This window comes from Poecilia formosa, unplaced genomic scaffold (genome assembly GCF_000485575.1).
Source record: "Poecilia formosa unplaced genomic scaffold, Poecilia_formosa-5.1.2 Scaffold28, whole genome shotgun sequence".
Classification (NCBI taxonomy): domain Eukaryota; kingdom Metazoa; phylum Chordata; class Actinopteri; order Cyprinodontiformes; family Poeciliidae; genus Poecilia; species Poecilia formosa.
This window is the reverse complement of record NW_006799967.1, coordinates 2,837,941-2,858,573: the sequence shown is the minus strand read 5'-3', so window position 1 is coordinate 2,858,573 and position 20,633 is coordinate 2,837,941. Positions and strand designations below refer to the sequence as shown.

General features: G+C 38.4%; 2 long non-coding RNA genes across 2 annotated transcripts in view; one reads left to right on the top strand and one right to left on the bottom strand.

The window, feature by feature from the left end:
* Positions 1-16,427, bottom strand: part of LOC107835868 (uncharacterized) — a 19,769-nt gene extending 3,342 nt beyond the window's left edge. Inside the window, exons 1-2 of the long non-coding RNA XR_001661695.1 lie at positions 16,416-16,427; positions 3,895-3,899 (exon numbers count right to left, since the gene is read on the bottom strand). This is a non-coding gene — a long non-coding RNA (uncharacterized LOC107835868). The remainder of the gene's footprint in view (positions 1-3,894; positions 3,900-16,415) is intronic.
* On the top strand, positions 8,487-9,345 carry LOC107835869 (uncharacterized). The gene is made up of 2 exons (XR_001661696.1): positions 8,487-9,218; positions 9,293-9,345. It is a non-coding gene; the product is annotated as an uncharacterized LOC107835869 (long non-coding RNA).
* Positions 16,428-20,633: the final 4,206 nt, after the last annotated feature.

The following is a 20,633-nucleotide window of genomic DNA, read 5'->3' as shown; positions in this document are numbered from 1 at the left end:
TATATATATATATATATATATACTGCCCCCCTTGAAAAAAATCCTTGCCCCCCTCTTGCCACCCCATAAGTATTTTTCTATTTCCGTCCCTGCTCATCTCAAATCATAGTTTGATTTACGGGACAGAAAGGGACAGTTTCCTTATACGCTCTACACTGTTTTTTATTTACAGTTTGCTGTGACCAGCCGAAATATGTCTCTTTCATTTTCTTTACGGTTAAAACTTCCATCACAAGTTTCACAAATTTTCCCTTTCAATTGTGTTCAGGTGTGCAGCATACAAGTACAGACCATTCACAATTCACCAAATAAATCAAACAATAATAATATGTCTGCAAGAAATACAGAAAACTGTGTGAAACAAAGAAATCAAGCACAAAAATGTCAAATAAAAGCTGCAAAGTTGTAATGGTGTCACACATAGAACACTGAGTCTTTGTCTCAAATGTGAGTTTAGAGTAAGGTGATGATTTTTATGACAGCGAGAAAGAGAAAACCAGGTGTAATACTGGGGTTAGCAGCTTGGAAACTTAGCAAACTAGAATCCCACTTAGGGATTTACAGGAGCTCAATGTTGAGCCTCATCTAGTTCTAATTCACCTCAATGGTGAATGTCTGTCACTCCTTAATCATCTTAAAAACAGGCTCCCTGAAAAAGCAACAGTTTTCTCCTGACACATAACATACAAGCTCAGGGAAAATTGTGCATTTTTGAAAAAACACTCATGGTTTCCTGAACCATCTGGTTGCTGACTCTGCTCAAGCCATCTATTTGAAATCTGTGTATATTTTCACTGTCCTTCAGTTTTAGCCTGTTGTTTTATTACCCAGAAGCAAAAAGTGTTTCAAACAGAAAAATAACAAGATTTTTGGTGGTTTGGTAGAAATTTGCCCTCATGACCCTTTTTTTTTTTTTTTTTTTACTTTTACAAATGTCAAACTTTTTGCATACTTTTTGCATAAGAGGATCTTTTGGGAAAATAAAGAGTGCTCACTCAATTATGTGTTGCCAGTAACCAGCAAAACATCTCTGTTGTATTCCCAATTGATTTGTCTTTTGTGCTAGCAAAATATTTTTCACACTCATAGGCTGTTCTGTTATCTTTACATTGTAGTGCCTTCATTTTTTTAGAGAGATGTGGTTCCAGATGACTTTCTGTGTGTATTTTAAAATTATTGTTATTTCAGAAAACAGTCAAATCAATAGAACCAATGCTTTTTGTTTTGTTTTTGATTCAAATAGCACAACATATGGACCTTCCTGCACACATTTATTCAATCCAAATGCTGATTATCGATGACTCGACTGTTTGACCCTAATCCCACGCTTGTTTCTGTTCACCATTCTAGAAACAAAAAATTCTACCATTTACCAAACAGTAGAACACCAGAAGAACTTATTTCTTCACAAATACAAACTCCACCAAGTTTATATTTGTGAACGCATGTGTGCTGATGAATAACATATGAACTGCAAAATGACAGAACAGAAATAGAGCGATGTAAATTAATATTTATATCTGCGCTTTCTTCTTTCGTACTGCTTTGTATACTAGTCCCAGCCAATCTGTATTCCAACATCCTCTCTCCATCCTTTGCGCAACCTCTGCCCATTTCCTGACCCAGGAAAACAGCGACAGAGACCCGTCTGGCCGCATCGTGCTCCGTTTCGTATGAACTAAATTAGTCCGGATGCGGACGAGCATGCCATCCTCGATTAAGATAAGTCGTGGTGTGAGACAGGGGGGCTCAGACAAGGTGGAGAGGGGGGAGACTGTTCAAATGAGTCGTGCCCAAATGTATTCTCAAAGTTAATATCTCCAATATTGACACGTTGGCTGTTCAAGTTGTCTGAATTGAATTAACTCGGATGAAAGCTTAAGAGGTGAGCTGGGTGATATTAAAGCTTTGGCCTTAGATCAACATATCTGGGAGGCTTCCGGGAGATGGGAGAAATCCACGTCTTCCTCAGACAGGAAAAGTGACCCGAGGCGAGAGAGTTTGGCTCAGGCAATAAGCCTGAAAATCTAATATGGTGGCAGGGGCTGTCCCAACGGACCAAGCGTTTCAAACGGCAAAGGTAGGCATTTGACTTGGAGTGGGAAGTCTTTTCTTTCTTTTTTTTTTTTTTTCATTTCGTCTTCCATATTCTCACCACTCTCACCTTTTGCTTCTGTCTTTTACTTCTCCATTTTATCAAGCGCATGCCTGCACAGAGACATCATAACACCTACGTAAGGTGATTAGCTGAGTATGGATGGTAACCATAACCTTGTTGCAGACTTTTACTGGGCAGTGTTGCTGAAAAACTAACCTCATTTTGCCTTGAGGTAAACAACATCAACGCTTTTGTCTTGTGATATTCCTGGTTTACCAGGATTGTCAAATGTTTTGTTTTTAACAAATTTTCCATTCGAGTTGTTTTCTCACAACTTGCTCTGTGGTCACATAAGCCAATGGAAATTAAAATGTGTCAAAAGCCCTAATTATATCAACATCAATCGTTATTCTAACTCAGAGTCTCGTGTTTTCTTGTTTTGTACACTTGTGTTTTCCATCCACTCTGTGTTGCATCCAGCAATCCAGTCCCCCGGTGTAAACACTCCGCCAGTTTCAGTGTCTCAGTGTCAGATCCTCCTGTATGCTGCTCTCCTGTCCACTCAGTTTATTGAAACTTTGTCTGTTGTCCTGCATTACCTGGCTCTGTGTTTGGGCATCATGGCAGATTTTCCACTTGCAGCTAATGAAAACATAACGTAACATAACAAAATGTTTATTTTAGAAAACATTACACCCACATTTCAAATACAGAAACGCAGGCTTAATGAAATGAATGTTTAATTAACGCCTGCCTTAAGTTATTGTCCTAACTACAAACTGTGTGGCTTTGGCTGTATAAAACAATGTGTAGTAGAAATGCTACAGTTTTTGTTTAACAATGGTTATCTTCACCAGACAGGTCAACTACTGACTTAATACTCTACAGACATATATGCGTGTGAGGTGTTAAAAGTAACATTCAAAAGTTGATATTTCTTCACCAAAATTCGATTAAAAATCCTTTTGTGCATTGTGATCAGCATAGATATGCATGCACTCCATTATCAATGTAAAGTATTGTAGAATCTTTTGAGTCAGTTTAATTAAACATTACAATTTCGCATTAGCGTGATCGAGCACAACAAAATGGTAATGAGTTTTTCTTTTGCAACTAATTAGATGAAACTTAAAAACAAAAAGAAGAAGAAGCATTTGTTCTGTCCTCCAGCCAAGAAAGAATTCAAGAATAATTTAGTCCTTGGTTATGATGAAGATTCGCCTTTACCTTCCTGTGATCAGCTTCATGTGTTCATGAGGCAATAATCGTTCATTATCATTCAAATCTGCTGGTTCTGGTAGTTCAGAAAATTCCCGTTACTGTCTCGCTCTGATAATTCAATCAATCAATCATAGCTTTATTAAAGACACAACTAGGTCCACATGAGAAAAAAACAACAGTAATAGTAATAATAAATATTTTTAAATAAATAAATAATCTCCTTTGTTTGGTAGCAGTGAAATCCGAGCATCCTGTGGGCGACACTCTACTGAGCTGAATCGAACCTGATATTTTGAAATTAATTGCAGTTTTCTATTATAACACAATGCAGGAGATAAAGTGACATTTTCATGTATTTCACTGAGAAATAAAAGCAGCAAACAAACCACGTGCCCACCTGTCTTTGGTTTGAAAATAGTTTCTACTGTCATGTCATTTGCCTTTGGTTTTAAGATCTGTATTTTGTTTCATATCTGCCAAAATATCTTGTGATATTCCTGGGGGTTTTTTTGTTTGTTGTTTTTTTTCCACTCCAGCTTCTCTGAACAGAAGGAATCTTCCTGCAGAATATTCACATGTTCTCATGAGACAGACTTTCGTGGCATGCAAATGGAGGAATTATGGACATTTCCATTTTTCTTCATGCCACTCCCACTCTCTCCACTTGCTTCTTCATTATGCACAGCTGACTGCACGATGAACTCCACGTTTCCCTCGGGACTTGAGTCCACCAATGCTGCAAATGCCCCCTCTACACCCAGGTGCGCAGCACACAGGCTGGACATACCTACGACAACATCGACAATGAATTCAGTCGTTCCTGCCAATTTGCTTGCAAACGTATCAAAAAAAAATAAATACATGTGTGAGGCACAGGAATACAAATGAAGCATTTTTGTCTTCTTCTTAGGTTGTTACACAGAGAGGTGTGGTGTGGAAAATTGGAGACATCTCTCCGACTTGACTGAACAGCACAGCACATAAAGTCTGTTTATTTTCTTCAAGTCATTACACAAAGCAGCAGCTTCCAAAATGGCAATGCATCCATCTGTCTCTTCCATATTCAGCACTCTACCTGGTTTAGATACTGCCTTCTCACATGGTCAAATCACCAGAGAGGAAAAAAGTAAAGAAAAATAAAAAAAACTAGTTAGGTTTCGCATAATCACAACTACGTCAATGATCAGTGGTAAAATATAAAGCGAACATGTCACATACACAATTTCTAAGTCATTTTGCACCACCTGTCATTACTTGAATTTCCACACATCGTCAACCAATCAAACTCATGAGTCCTGATCTTGCCAGCTGTCTTTGTCTTTGGAGAGGATCCACTCACTAGCCGATGTTTGTTCTACATGAATTTAAACGCAACAACAATACATCAGTGTGCTGTGCACTGTTTGCCATTCATTTTACAACATTCAAGAACATTCACTGTGAGAAATCTGGCATTGTTAAAAGAAAGCCACAACAAGTCTCAATTTGCATTTTCCCAAAAAAAGCCATGTAGTGGCTACCTACAGGTGGAGGAGGGTTCTCTACTTTTTGGCCAACATGGAAGGGTGTACCTCTACCTAAACGCACAATCTCCCTCCGCTTTGACATTTTGCCGTGGCACTAACATGCTGTGGAGATGATTCTGGAGAGCTGATTGGAGCTGCAGGACAAATCTGGAGGAATATGTTATGTTAAGACTGGAAAAGACTTCAATGGAGGATAGATTTAACTTCCAATGGTACGACAGTCATTAAACATATTGCCAGAGAGCTTCACAATGAACCAGTCAAAGGCCATCGTGTTGAAAATCTGTTGCAAATTTAAAAAATTGATGACTGTTGTTTTCCATATAGGCTTGAGTTTTTTCACAAAGGAACAAAGTGAGGAAAAAATGTGTCTTAATTGGGGTTTTCAGATTACTTTGTTTTTTAGATGTTCAATATTTTCAAACCCACAATGTTGTTCCATCAATCTTGCAATCACCTATTCCATGTGTTGGCCCGTCACATAAAAACCCAGTAAAAATGATTGATGTTTGTGGTGCTAATGTGACTAAACGGAAAAGTTAATTGGGTATGAACTGTTTTATTAAGTATTATAAACCTGAAAACTTTTTTTTTTTACATCAGCACTAACTTTAAGAACACAGACTATTGCATTTATTCTTCCCCTAACCCGTACTGAGAGATAAAAGGTACTCCGTTCACCACCACCGTCAACATTCCTGGAACAATTGACACTTTGCATGCTCTAAATTACAAATTAGACTGTATAATCTAGATTTAAGGAGAGGAGAAAAACTGTGAGAGTACCTTCACAAAAGAACCCATTGAACCAAACAATAGCCTCATAGATCTTCTCTGCTTTCCTTACAGCTCTGATTAAATGAGTGTGATGGATCTCATGATCATTAAGAAGACCAAGGGCTGGCAGATTGAAGCTACCACAAATCAGTTTTATGTGGGATAAGGACAGAGTGGCACTGGCAGCTTTACAGCTATTGTGATATTAATGAACTGGATCATTTTATACTGAGTGGCCTGTAGCCCTTTTTACATGAGACATATGATAACCAGTGGTCATTACACACCTCCGGGTTGCAGGTTTTGCATATTTTCATTGTTATACGTTACCTCAGGCAGGGCATTAGTGAGGGTCAGAAAGGTCCAGGAGTCGCTCTTCAGAATTTCTGCTCTAAACTCACTGTATGATAATGCTGACCTGGTGCATCCAAATGCAAATTATAGCTAAGTTTCATCAGTGAACATCACAAATGTGGACCTTTTTCTGCTTCGATGAGTTGGACCTTAAATCATTGCCAGAAGAAACATTCAAAAAAGAAGTTTTAATTGAAAAGGGGTGCTTTTTTTTCTAAATCTAAAATGTGTTTTTATTATTTTATAACCTTTTGAGATAAACATGTCTTTAATTTCTTTAAGGACTTTGTGTTGCCCTGTTTAGACGGAGCTCTGCATGTTGTGTGAAATTCTCAGATTACAAAACAGATCATCTGAAAGTCAACTGGCAGGTGGTAATTTAAAAAATAAAGCAGAATCCCACTCTTGCTTTTCAAAATGAAATTTGCCAAAACATAAATTAATAAATTGGGAGAAATCACTAAAAATTAACATACCGGTAAATAAATAAAGTCAATGAATGTGAAGATCAGCAGTTTTTGCATCACCAGCAATTATTGGTGATAAAAATGGCTTCTCCTACAAATGATAATCCTGCAGTAGTCGAATTCATATATTTTGGTGATTATTTAAATATTCATCAAAGCTCATTCCAACAATGTTGCTCTGTAACAAGAACTGAACAGGTCTAACAGTGGTGTTTACTTTCTTCTAAGAGCAACATATTTTACCCAAATTAATTCTGTTTTTCATTTTTATCTCACTTGGATGATTCCGATCATTACCCTGGATTTAAAAATATGTTGAATAGTAATTGAAAGCAGCTTTCAAATAATTATTTCATTCGTTAAGCAAAAAAGCAATCCAAACCAACCTGACCCGAGGTGAGAAGGTATTTTAAGTGTTTGCAATAATAAGTGTTGGCAATCAGATTTATTTATTTATTTTTTTTTTTTTTACCATTTCTATTAGCAGAATAGTTTTAAATCAGCCACAATGGAGGGTTTTCAATCAGGAATTGTAATTGTAATCGGTCTGAGGTTATACCACAGAATCTCAGTAAGATTTAGGTTCAGACTTAATGCCACTCAGACATTTATAGGTGGATTGTTGGTGTGCGCCGGATCATTGTGCTGCTGCTTTGTCCAAATGATTTTGAGCTTAAGGTCACAAAGTGAACATTGGCTGGATGTTCTGCATCTAGAGGTTCTGGTAGAGAGCAATTTTATCAATTATGACAAGTATTTTATGTCCCGAGGAAGCAAAGCAGTCCAAGACCCTCACACTACCATGTTTGACTGTTTGTGTTCATTTTGTGTCTCCTTAATATTATTTCGAAAACGTACCTTGCAAAAATGAGAAATGGAGAAGCTTAAAATCAAAAAAATAAAAGAAGAAATTTTGGTATACCAGCAGATTCTGGAAAGATTCATCACTGTCATATGTTTTGTCCATTTGTGGATGAGAACTGTCATTAGGATTCAGTGGAGTCTCAAAGCCTTTGACGCTGTTTGTTTATGCTTATTCAGATTAATGCAGTTGCACATTTCACGACTAAATCGTTTATAGTATCTGACCGAGGCCAGTCGAAAGTCAAAACTTAATTTGTTATTTTCCATCCTCCTAAAATCCACATACTCTTCTACATGTTACTTCTCAAGACATCGGCGAATGTCTCAGAGTCCAGAGGAATCCCAAGCCTTTGTAAAAGAACATGGAAATGTGTTTCACCGCCAGCTCCAGGAAATAAAAATCTATTGGGTTTGAAATTAAAATCTCATTAACTGTTTTTGTTTTTGTGCCATTGGTCACACAATTCACATCAAAACTTTGAAATGTCAGCGCCGTAGTCTCGAGAAGACACTGCCACTATTCCTCTCCAGTCAGGATTAGTGCAACTAAATGTGATCTTGAGAAAAATGGCTCCATTAGGAATGGATTACCAGACCTATTCAAGCCTGAAAACTTTAGGCCCTGCTTCCTCAAAGCTGTGGAAACTGTACACTCATGAAAGTCTACTCTTACTCCTATAGTGCCAATTTCAACTCAGTTGGATGGTGAGTGTAGTCTCTAATGGGGGTCAGACCTAAGGGTGTAGTACTGATGACTTCAAATCGTCAGTCTTTGAGTGCAGCCAATATTCTCTGAGATGGTCAATGTGAGATGTTTATCAAAGTATTTGAACTTTATTTTTTTTTTCTGGCAAGGCTTGCATTATTATATGGACAAAAATGGTACTTGTGTGTATGATGTGAACCGTCCTTCAATCTAGTTCCTCTACAAATGTTTTCCATTTTTTTGGGTTCTATTCCTTTTTGATTTGTATCGCGATCGACTAAACCAGCTGAACATCCTAAGTGCACTTTATCATAGATTAGCCAAACTTGTCTGCAGATTGTAAATATGGGGAGTATTGTTTTTATTTATTTAGTTTTTTTTCAAGTCACTTTAATATATGGTACCAACATTAAATATGAATTATGTGACTGTTATTTACCTTTCCTTTTTCAAGCCAAAACCTTGGCTTCCGATAGGCCACATCACTGCATATGTTTAACATGTATGCTACAAATTTGTGGTAAAGCTTAAAAATCGCCATCGATGCATACGTGTCACCCTTTTCTCCTTCCTGGTCACACACACCTCCTCTGCTGCAATCAGCATGATTTCACCTACATGTGATCTGTTCTGTTTAAGCGCTCTCCTGCCTCCTTGCCGGTGCCTGATTGTTGAAACCTCCCCCCACTAGATGTCCAGCATTTCTTCCATGCCCTTGTCTGACCTCCTCATTAGAACTTTGTGCCCTGGATTCTTCTCTCTTGCCTTCATCCGACTTCTGCCAAGCATCTGATCTCTGGGCATCGACTCTGTTTCTGTGCCCTGACCACCAAGCCTTACCAAGCCCTAGGATAAACAGTCTTATCCCTCCGTCTTTGTCCGTGACTCTTGCCCATCTCACTGTTATCCCTCTGGATCCTGAATTTGTCACTGCTGTGTCTTCTGACTTCTGTGTGCTGAACCAAGCCTGCTCTGTTTTTTTGTTGTGGTGTTTTTTATTCCCATTACCTGTTGTGACATCATCCTGTACGCTCTCTGCTTCCTAGTTCCTCTCAAGAGAGGTGTAAGCAACAACACAGCTTGCAGGCAGGAAAAGAAGTGTTTGGATACAGAGACGGTCACCTTCTTTTGGATGCTCACAAAGGATAAAAAGCATGTAGGGACATCCATCTCCGATCAAAGCCTGTATCCTGGTCCAGCAAAAGGTTAGTGGCTTTCTCTTTAATGTTTGCAGATTCTGACTTCTCTACGACTCCTAAACTGTACTCTTTCTCTACAGAGATTTTCCGACTCCCACCAGTTGCATGTTGAGAATAAACCTTTCTAAACATGCTCTGTGTCTGCCTGCATTTTTGGGTTCTTTGTCTTTTTGGGTTTGTGAAAATGTGCCCTAATAGATTTAATATTAACTTAGAGGAGGTGTATACATATGGATGCCATATGTATTCACATCGTGCGTCATTTTCCTTCCAGTTCACAATTGCGTATCTCTACGTGTTGGTCTCTCACAAAATTTAAGAGAATAACAATTTTATGGTTGTGACAAAATGTGAAAAAAAGTTTGAAGTTTGAAAAAACATGTGGAAAGCCAAAACTTGGAGGCTTTTACGTTTGGCATAACGAAATGCTTTCATGTTTCAGAAGTTCATTGAAGGAGAAGTAAAGACTTTCTTTGTCAGCAATTGTGCTAAAGCCATATTTTTTCCCCCCCAACAAGATTCTCCAAACTCTTACTGCACCTGTTTTCAATCATTTTTGCACTTCGCTTTATCTACATCCAGATTTGTTTTAATCAAGTACAATTTAGCTTATGAAATGTTTTGATTTAGCCATTGCCAAATAATTTGCCACTTTCCTTTCAGGAACTTTGCTCTGTCTTGGCATCATATTGCCATCCACAGACTGTTCAGCTACATCTGCCTGAACTGGAGACGGCTGTAAATCTCTATGTATGAAATACATTCATATAATCTTATGATCAGTATGAGGGCAGAAATCCACTGGTAGCCATGTCTATCCATGCAATCTCATTGTTTTGATTTGTTTTAGATCACGTCGTATGTTTCGAATCATGTGTGAAGGTTCTTCTCTGACATTTTCTGATTCAGGTTAAACTTTAGTTTCATCTGCTCAGAACCCTGTTTACTGAACTTGTTTTTTTTTAACTAATTTTCTAACCTTTTGTACATAAAGCAACTTGGTATTTGTGATTGTCTTGCAAATTAAATAAAAACTTCACTCTTACGGTCAATGTACGCTTTCCAGCATGTGGTGACCAAAACATTTTAGACATTTGACAGTGGGAGATTTTAATGGTATGATGATACTGACTATTACGAAAACAAAATGTAAAAATGCTGAACCGGATCTGATTGCTTTAGTTTAAAAACAAAACTGTAACTTGTAAGACTATTGCTGTTAAAAGCATGAGTTAATATAGATTACTGAAATACATTTTCGCATACCTACTTTAGGTATAAATTTAGGAGCTGTTTAACAGAGGAGGAGGCTGATTGAGAGGAAAGACCCAGTCAAAGCACACTTAATTTAAATCTCATGTGGCCTCAGGACATCCCAGAATGCGAGGAAATGGACACCTGAGTTCTGATGCAGAAGGCAATAGATGAACGTTCATCCAACTCTTTCTATGACTTCTTTCTTTGTTTTTATTAAAGTGTGCGCTTTCTAACACAGGTATCAGTTTTGACATTTTAAACATGCTCCAATTCACCCCGATACGCTTACTTAAGGGCCAAACCCTCGGATTGTTTTCGGCACAAAGCCATCAACAAGCATGACAGTACGCTGCGATGGAATGTCATCATTATCGGCAGAAATGGAGGTGACAGAGAATCTATGATGGATCTTCCACACCTGGAGTGGAGGTCACCTTTCCGAGGAAAATGGTATTATAGCTGCAGTAAATTCAGGCAGATTGCTCCCAAGTGAGCAAGCCGGGGAATTCAATTTTACAGCACAGGAAAAACAAAAACAAAAGTAAACCAATGGGAGACACAGTGGGGTGTCAGGCCTTTGCTCTCAGGAATGAGTTATATCCAAACGATAGCCAGTCACTGAATACAGAGCAGCAAAAATGCAACTTTCCACAAGTCAAGTGTTTGCTAAATCTGTTATTTCTGCATACATATGTGTGTGTGTGTGTGTTTCTTTGATGTGTGAAATTTTAACTGGCAGAGTATTCCTACTGCGGCGCATTCCAACACGAGTTAACGTTTTACTAATTCAAGTGTTGAGAGGTATGCCCCAGAAATACCGAGCAGCCGGAGGAATCTGTTGCTGCACGAGATGAAAGAAATTACTGGGGTGTTTGTTTTTCTATCTGTGCATATACTTTTGGTTTTGTCATGCGATTATTGTTTTGTTGGTGCCTTTGTGTGTTTTGACATCCAGATTGCACGTATTCAGTTAAGAGCGTGCCTACAATGCCTCATTTAACTGAGTCATTCTGTTCCAAGCAGCTTTTCATACGTTTTCAATTATTTGTCATCGGTAAAACCAGACATGAAAACAAAAGTAGGGGGGGAGAAAAAAAATCCATGAAAAGCTTGAAGGTCACTTATTAAATCCAAACATTTACTGCAGAGTCTGAGAACAAAATGGAATGAAGTGAAGTAAAATAGATAAGACTGGTAGAGTGGTCATGGTGACCCAGAATAAACTTTTTTTTTTTTTTTTCATATGGATTTCCTGTATCTGTACTTGCTTTCTACAGCATGGAGAAAATGGAAAATATATGCTTTTGTTTAAAATGGCCATATTTTCAAAGAGAAAAATATTGATTTCTTGAATAACTTCAACTATATCTTCAAAGCTCTTCCAAAGGCATATTTGTGAAGTCAGACCCTGATGTTGGACAAACAGGCTGAGCTAAGGTCACAGACTCGCTCTAATTTATCCCAGAAGTGTTGTTTTGTTTTGTTTTGTTTTTTCTCTTCGGGTTCGGGTCAAGACTATGTCCAAGTTAGATATATATTTCCACACCAAACTTAATTCACACACAAAAATAGAAGCCTAAATTTGACCAAAATGTCTTAGTGTGCTGAATTATAAAGGATTCCTCTTGCTGGAACCAAGGAACTAATCCCCTCAGCACCAAACCTTATGCTTGTCACACAGTGCAGTCAGGAAAGAGCTACTCTCCTGGTAGCTAAACCCAGACATGTCCATTAGATTTTCAGAGAGAGAGGGAGGGATGATTCATCACTCCAGAGAACATGTCTGCACTGCTCTAAAGTTGAGCAGCAGCTTGCTGAACAAATCTTTCGTCATTCTTCAAAGGACTCAATTTTTGACCCGAATAATGACCCGATCAGCATTTACTAAACCTTTCCCACGAGATCAAATAAGAAATCAAAAATTCATTCTTTATAATATAGGTAATGTCAGTGAACTGTGTTGGTGACCTTCTTTCATTTATGTGACTTTTAGCCTTGTTTCTTAAGTAGTTAGCATGAGCTAGCTTTGTTCTACATCCACAGTTTGACCAAATGCCTGGTCATAAAGTAAATACAGACAGGAAGTACGTTAGATTGAAATATTAATGTTACTCTGAATTCAATAGTAAGTAAAACCATTTTTAAACATTATGAAAGTTGTATTTTTCATTATATTTTATTACAGATATAAACTGAGCAATTACCTGCTTAGTTATCCAGTTTATGAATTGTTCTTTGCAAATCTCTCCATGTCTGCCTTAATGTTTATTAGCTTGACCCACTTCTTGAGTTGAACAATCTGATTCCTTTACCCTGTTTCTTGTGTGGATGTTGGTGCATTCAGGATTCTGTTTTTCCACTTAAGCCTGGGCAGAAACAAGGCAACGCCTGGGAGTGTGAGGGATATGATTTTTATCTTATTTTTTCTGCTGATGCAGCAATGTTCAGGGAGTGATCTGCAGCACAGAGGTGGGATAGTTGAGTTTGAAGTATTGCATTTACAAACTAAACCATCTTTGTCTGTCAATCATTTATTTTCCATATCATTGGTAATGTATTCAGCCCTGCATGGACCCAGAAACAAGAATATTTATTTATTTTATTTCACATAAGAGAACTTGACCCAGACAAAGTCAATACTGAGATATGTGAAAGGTACAAGTGGTTAATTTAAAAATCACAATTTATGTTTTTCTTCTTTCTTTTTATTTTTTATCTTGGATCGATATCAGACTAGAGCTAACCTGCTTCTTATTTAAATGTTTCTAAGCTAGCCGTGGGAATTTACAGCAAAACAAAAAGGGCTACACCGAAATCTTGGCTGGTTGGCTGGGAATGGTAACATTCAAATACAAAGTAAAGACCAATTACTGTGTATTCAGAAGGTATAAGCCAGGAGTCTTCAACTCCAGTTCTGGATGGCCGGAGTCCTGCAACCTTTTTGTTTCTGCTTCAGCACACCAGAGTCAAATAATGAGGTCATTAGCAGGTCTCTGGAAATCTTGACTGCAGCCTGAGGAGGTAATTCAACCATTTGATTCAGGTGTGTTGAACCAGGGACACGTCTAAAAGTTCCCGGACACCAGCTCTAGAGCACCGAGACCCCTGGTATGGGGTATCTCAATTAGTCACACGTAATGACGTAATGAAGGTTAGTCAATCACTCATTGATTTGTTTTTCCACAACCAAGGCTGATATGCCGCTTCAGCAGTCTCTGTGGCTCGTAGTTGAATTCAGAAAGCATGAGTTCAAAAGCAACAATCCATATTCACTGCACGTACATGAAGGCAGCGGTGATTATAAGAACCAACAAATAATCTACAAAAGTTGGAAGCTTGTGAATTTTTCATTGAGATCTCTAAATGCATTGCTCTCTGCTCGTCCAAGCCGTCATGTTTTGTGAGGAAGCGGATAATGCTGCGCTGCATCGTCTTTGGTCGACACACAAGATGTAATGGGAGCAAAATAACATTATTTCAATCAAAGTATTTCTAATTTTAAAAGGAGAGACATCAAATGAGAGGCATGAAGATTGTAAAGCACACAGCAAGTAGATTTTTCATATACCGTATTTTCCGCATGATAAGGCTTATATATAGATTATGGTCTATTTTAAAACTTTTTTCATATATAAGGCGCACAGAAAAGACACTACAGTTAGGGACGCGAATTGTTCCGTACTCTACAAATGTGGATGTGTAATAATAAAATGGTCCCCGAGTACTTTATATAGTCGGCTGCCCCAGTCATTGTTTCATCACGGTGTTGGTGTTGCGATATTGTGCCCAACTGCTTTCTGGGTAACAAACCAACCGACACACTTCCCCCACCCCCTCCGGCTTTAAATGTATAGGGGCTGGTCCCTTGGTCCCTGGTCCCAGCATGCACCGCGCGCTTCTTCTTCTACGGGCGAAAATGAAGTTGGCGGCTGCTTACCGTAGTTGCTAGACCTGTCGTGGGTCAATATAAGGCGCACCGGATTATAAGGCGCACTGTCGGCTTTTGAGGAAATTGAAGGTTTTTAGGTGGGCCTTGTAGTGCGGAAAATACGGTACATCAAATGCGTCATGCTGAGTTGTCTCTTAAGTGCCTTCAAAGCTTGAACCGGAATGGACAATTGGACACAGCTGAAGTTAGTCAGGAATATATTTTTCTCTGCCACCAGCAGAGCAGACAATGGAGACACTGACCAAAGTCCAAGAATGGAAAGTATAATCCCTTTTACACACAATCCCACCTCCCAGTGTCCTGCTGATCGTCTTGCTGATGCCTCCCAGCCACAACATGTTTAACATGCTACTACAAAGACAGCAGGGACACTTTTACTGTAATTTGAAAATTTTGCTGGCAAAAAAAAAATAAATAAAATAAAATATCAAAGGCTGTTAGTCTTAATAAATGAATTTGCTTTTGCATCCATCCTATGCACAAGAGCAATCAAGCTGTTTGTACATGAGTAAAAAAAATGACCAGGCCACTCTGCAGCATCCAGCTGATGCAGCTTTGATAACGGCTTAGCTCCAGGTGGTGGCTCCCCTTCCACATCCTGTCGTTTCAACCAGTCACATGAGAGTCATGGTAATCTTCCCTTTGCTCCAAGCATGTTGGCATGCAAAAAATATATGTAAATATATTAGCAACAATATGAAGCAATAAAGCCATCGGTAGATTTTAGAATGACAGGTGCAAGGATATCAGCATGATTCCATGTGCAGATTATTACCCAAATTAATAATTTGGGTTATAATAATTAGTCATTTGTGTGGTTGCAACCAGTGGTGAGCCAAAGCAAGAACGTCCACTGCTTCCAGCAACCAATTTGATGACAAATGAATACATAAGACCCATTTCTAATGTTTTGAATCTGCTGAAAGACTCGATCTCTCATTTTTGTCCACAATATGTCACTTTCGAATGGGATCAAAGAATCACATTCGGGGTCTTTAAAAAACAAAAACATTTCGTCAATTTTTACACCATCCTTTCCGTCTACAGCTGTGCACGTTTTGGCACTTTTTTTTATCGGCTCAGCGCTAACCAACTTTCAGCACGACGGGAGAAAATCGGCTCTCGGTAATTCTGCTGGAGCGAATTTCAAGCGAACTAAGACGGAGACGCTGTCACCCGCGGTGGTGGAAGCTGAATTTGATTTGGTATTTTCTGCTTTACGGGGCCCTTTGCTCTGTTATCTTGAGGCAGAACAGAGGACCCTGGGCTGTCATTTTGCATGGTATCAGCAGAAACGGTGCGCAGATAGTGTCAGGGCTTGGAGGATCACAGGTAGAAAGGGTCTTTTCCTCTGGGGTGGGAACAGGTAATAAGACAGTTAGAGAGGCAGGAAGATCCTGGCAGACTACAACGTATCTTTGCTGTCAGTAGCTCCCATAAAAGAGGGATGTTTTATAGCAAAAGTACATTTCTATTGCCAGTTATAAGTACGAAAAATAAAAAAAAATAAAAAATCTAACCTACTTATCCACCCTAACTGTGTCACTTTACATAACTTGCACTCATAACCCATTGTTCTTATGCTGTCAAAAAACTTCCCTGTGAGCATAGATCTAGTGCCACCATTACAACAGATTTAAAAAGTATGAATGTAATTTCTGTGCCCACAAACACCGCCTGTAGGCAGTTTAAGTGGAAAGAAAAGGAAAAAGCTGAGAAGTAAAACATACAAGATCCGATGGCGAAGGACAGCTTGAAAAAAATAATTGGCAGCGACTCGGTGTATTTAGGCAGGCTGGATGTGGGGAACATGACTTGCTGAGGTGCTAACCAAGCACAGATGATAACAAATGGGAAAAATGATTTTCTTGGTGCCGGGCGGATGGTTCTGAGAAACTATTAATCAGCTAGGATTTTCAAGCACGACCATCTCCCTGCAGTTAGTTGCCTGAGCCAAAATTGAAAATGGGGCCTAATTCATCGAGTCCCAGTTTAACGTACGGACGGCGAGGTCAGAGTTCGTACCGATGACTCTGCCAGGTGGTGGAGACATAATAATATTGTGTATTTCCTGATGCACTTTGGGCCCCTTAATGTTGTAAAGTATCAGTGACCATGATGCGCATTCCTTAACGATGCATTCAGTGGCCTCCCCATTCACCAGATCTGAATCCAGATTCGTATCATGAATATACCACCAAATCAAACCTGCAGCTACTGAATGATTATATCATAATACAAGCAAAGGTCCATGAGGAATATTTCTGGCACAAAGAATTAAAGCAATTCTGAAGGCAAAAGGAGCGCCAACCCAACAGTAACCAGGTGTTCCCAATAGAGTGTCTGGTGAGGTATACGCTTGCATAATCTAATAGCAAAATAATTTACGTTCAGTTAGTTGCATGTGTCATTGTCCCCTAATTGTAACTCAAAATGTCATGCTCAGCAAAAATGTCCTAAGGTATGCATGGAAGTTTCATTTACACCAACTATTCTTCCTCTCCAGAGGATATCAGTGAAGTGGAGTCTTCTGCTGGATGTTGGGAGACCAAACAGCACCATGACACCCAGGCAGCATTGGGAGTATCATACAGGAAGTATGGATGCTTCTGTCAGCGCCGTCTGTTCAGTAGCAACATTCGTTCTCCACAGTAACCAACCCCTACGTTCATCAACAGGTTGTCTCTCCCTGCTGTTCGTTGCGACTTAATATTTTGACTCCGATAGTCAGAACAACGTCAGGGTATGTACTTCACAGCAAAACCGTCGCCGTCCTCTTGACACGAGGATGTTGCTGTCAGTGCAGATTGCGCACTGCTATAAGGACAGTCAAAATTTTAAAATAACGTAGCAGCCTCTTGTGGCTGCAAATAGACCATCTCAGTTATCCAGTGGATGAACATAAAAAAAGAATAAAAAACTGACAGGCAATTGAACCATGTGGATTCCCACAAAGATTAAATGAAAAATATGTAAAAAAAGCAAAAATGTTGTGTATATTTGCAGAAAATGAGAATTGGTCAAAACAGCAATGAAAAAAAAAAAAAAAAAAAAAAGATGAATTGCAGCTGTTTTCTGCAGAACTCCAAGCCCTGCTTGGCTAATGGCTCTGCTGCTAAACCTTCATGTCCAAACGCTCCACGTTCTGTGCATCTTCATGGCTATTTGCAGTATGTCAGCATGCTACTCACAACGGAAAACAAAAAAAGAACATTAAAGCATATTGTTTACAACGTAAGTAATACACTGAATAAACATCTTTCATCTTTAAAATAATTTTTTTTAAAACTGAGCTCCAGGTAGCTGAACTTCAATGATTACTGGAAAAAAAGATTTGTTCATTCAATGTCTGTTTATTCAGTTTTCAGGCATCTGATGAAGCACGTGCTCTACATACATCCACAGTTGAATTGCCTTAAATTGGTGCTACTTATGATGAAAAAAACAGAAACAAAACAGTCAAAGCCATGTGAAAGCTCTCTTAGCAATGCTGCAAGAGTCACTTGACTTTACTTTGTTTGCAACAAAGGCAAAACCAATTTGTCTGACTTCATTGAACCGTTCTATTTTCAAAGCCGACTAGTGTAAGCCTTATTTCCTTAAATATATTAGTTGAACTAAGAATGCCAGAGAATCATTTTCGTTCCAATCAAACGCCAGTTTGAGGCAGTTTTATCACATAACATTGAGGATTTACCAGTCATTTAGATGTGCTGCAGTGTCTTACTGAGAGCAAATTTAAATGTGCACCAAACAAACAGCAACACCAGCGTCATCATATTCACTGCTGATCTGAAATGCATTAGACTGCATTTAATTTATTGTCACTTTGAAATTGTCAAAATAGCATTTATATTCACTGTTATTCGAACTTAAACCATGTTTTTAAAAATTAATACAATATTTCCAGGACTTTTCAGTAAAAGTTCTAGATAAAAACATTTTCTAAGATGGCAATTTGAAAAAAAATGACCCTTTTACGTGCTATATTAGAACATTAATCTGTTTTTGGCATAACCTATTGATTAATGGTTTCTTAAGACACATGGCTTTTTTTTATGAGTAATAAGAAATTAATTTGCTATGGTTGACCAATCATTTAGTTTTTCTTTTACCTCATTTTAAGGGTTCGATATTATGCTTTTTCCAGACACATATAGCCATTTTCTAGCACAATAACTTAATAATATTACCTTCAGTTGTTATAGTAAAGAATTCCTCAAACATGCACGTAAGAATAAAACGCTCTCCAGGTATGTTTTGATGAGGGAAAACATCAAATCATAACATAACATAACATAAATCATAATAAATAAATAAAAAAAACGTTGATTTTACATAACAGCAGCATTAGGTCTTGAGAAAAAAAAAGTGTAATGCTTTCTTTGTATTCAGAAAGTTTCAGTAATTTCAAATGTGTATGGGAATATTGGTTGTGTTAAAAGTTGCCAGATTAGTAACTTTAAATAGAAATCACAATAATTTAAGTGTTTATTACCATCAGCACTTGTTTAGTCACTCTTGGTGTTGTTTCTAATAATACAAGGACTCAAGAAGCAGCAAATTATCATCCATTACTTAATCAGAGTAAGTATTACCTTTTAAACCGTATACTTGTTTTTGTTGGTTTCATCTAGTCGGACACTTCAGTCGGCTGCACTGTTGCTCCTGACAGATTGGACCTTGTTTGTTTGACGTCTGAAATGTCACAAAAAAATAAAATAAAAAATCACTGCCAAATGTCAGACCTCTATCCAGAAATCTTTCACTCAGTCTGTCTGTCCTCATGCACACACCCATGTATGTATGGTTATATATATATACACACATACCGCACACACACACACACACACACGGGTATTTCATATTTACACCGAAGCGATCCCGAGACTGCTCTCCAGAGGAAGGCAAATGTGTTTCTTAATCCACCTGCAGTGGAGAAATCAATAGTGTTTTGCTCACGGACTCCGAAAAAAGATTGTGAACACGATCTAATCTGTCCAGCTCTCACAGCTAAATTGCTCCCTGGTATTAATCCAAATATCAGGGCTGATTGGCAGATAACACTCTTGGGATTCAGGGAGCGGTAGCATGTATAAAACTCAAAAAGTCTGGGTTTATGTCAAGCAACTGCAAAGATGTTTAATTCCTCAGCAACAGTTTGGCCGAAGGAGTGGAAAAAGTGAAATTAGTTTAAGGGGTTCTTAAAAGCACGCTGTGCTGCTAGAGGGAGAGTGTCGAGTCTAAGAAAGGAACTTTGATTATGCCCTAGGGAACCGAAAGACAAGTTAACAAATTTAGGTTTTGGATCATGTTAAAGGAATGAGAAAGCCAAGTAGCAAAGCTATTCAAATACTCTTGGCAGGTTTGTAAATAAATGAAAATAAATGTTTTTTTATTTGTCAAAGGATTATGTTTGTCAAATTGCTCTTTTTGCAGGCCATTTCGGATGATCTTATAGTACCTAAGTGAGTCTTTAACACTCACTGGGACTGATAACTCTGTTGTTTTGGATATTCAGAAAGTTTTGAGATAATTCTTAATTAACCATAATTGTAAATGTTGAACATTTTAATGCTATGTCTTAATTTTGCGAGTCTCGGCTTACAAATAATTTAGAAGTTGAAAAAGTTGATAAACTGTGTTTTAATCGTTGTGCACAAAATAAATGCAGAAACCTGTAGCAGAAAATGATCCTTGACAAGAAACTGACTTTTTAGAGCAGAAAGCAGCATTACCTGATTGTTTTACAAAGCGCTTGTGCACCTTGAGCTCTTGAGAATCTCAGCATCTTGGCTTATTTGCTCGACATATGCATGCAGAGATTTGCACTGCGTTAAATTAAAATTAAATGCAATTAAATTAAATTGGCTGGAATCGATCAGGTATCTGCAGCCCAGCCGTACAATGAGCTGATTTCAAAAACGATGAATGAAATTCCAGTGGATCCAACACATCTTCTGCTCATGACGTTTAACAGCAATAGAAGGAGTGGCCTATATATATATATAAAAAATTCCCTTCTCACCCTCCGTGGGTGGTCTCTTTCATCCTCTGAGCTCGGGTCCTCTACAAGAGGCCTGGGAGCTTGAGGGTTCTGCGCAGTATCTTGGCTGTGCCTAGAACTGCACATTTCTGGACTGAGATGTCTGATGTTGTTCCTGGGATCTGTTTGAGCCACTGGTGACTGCCAGTTTGACTGCCAGTTTTATATA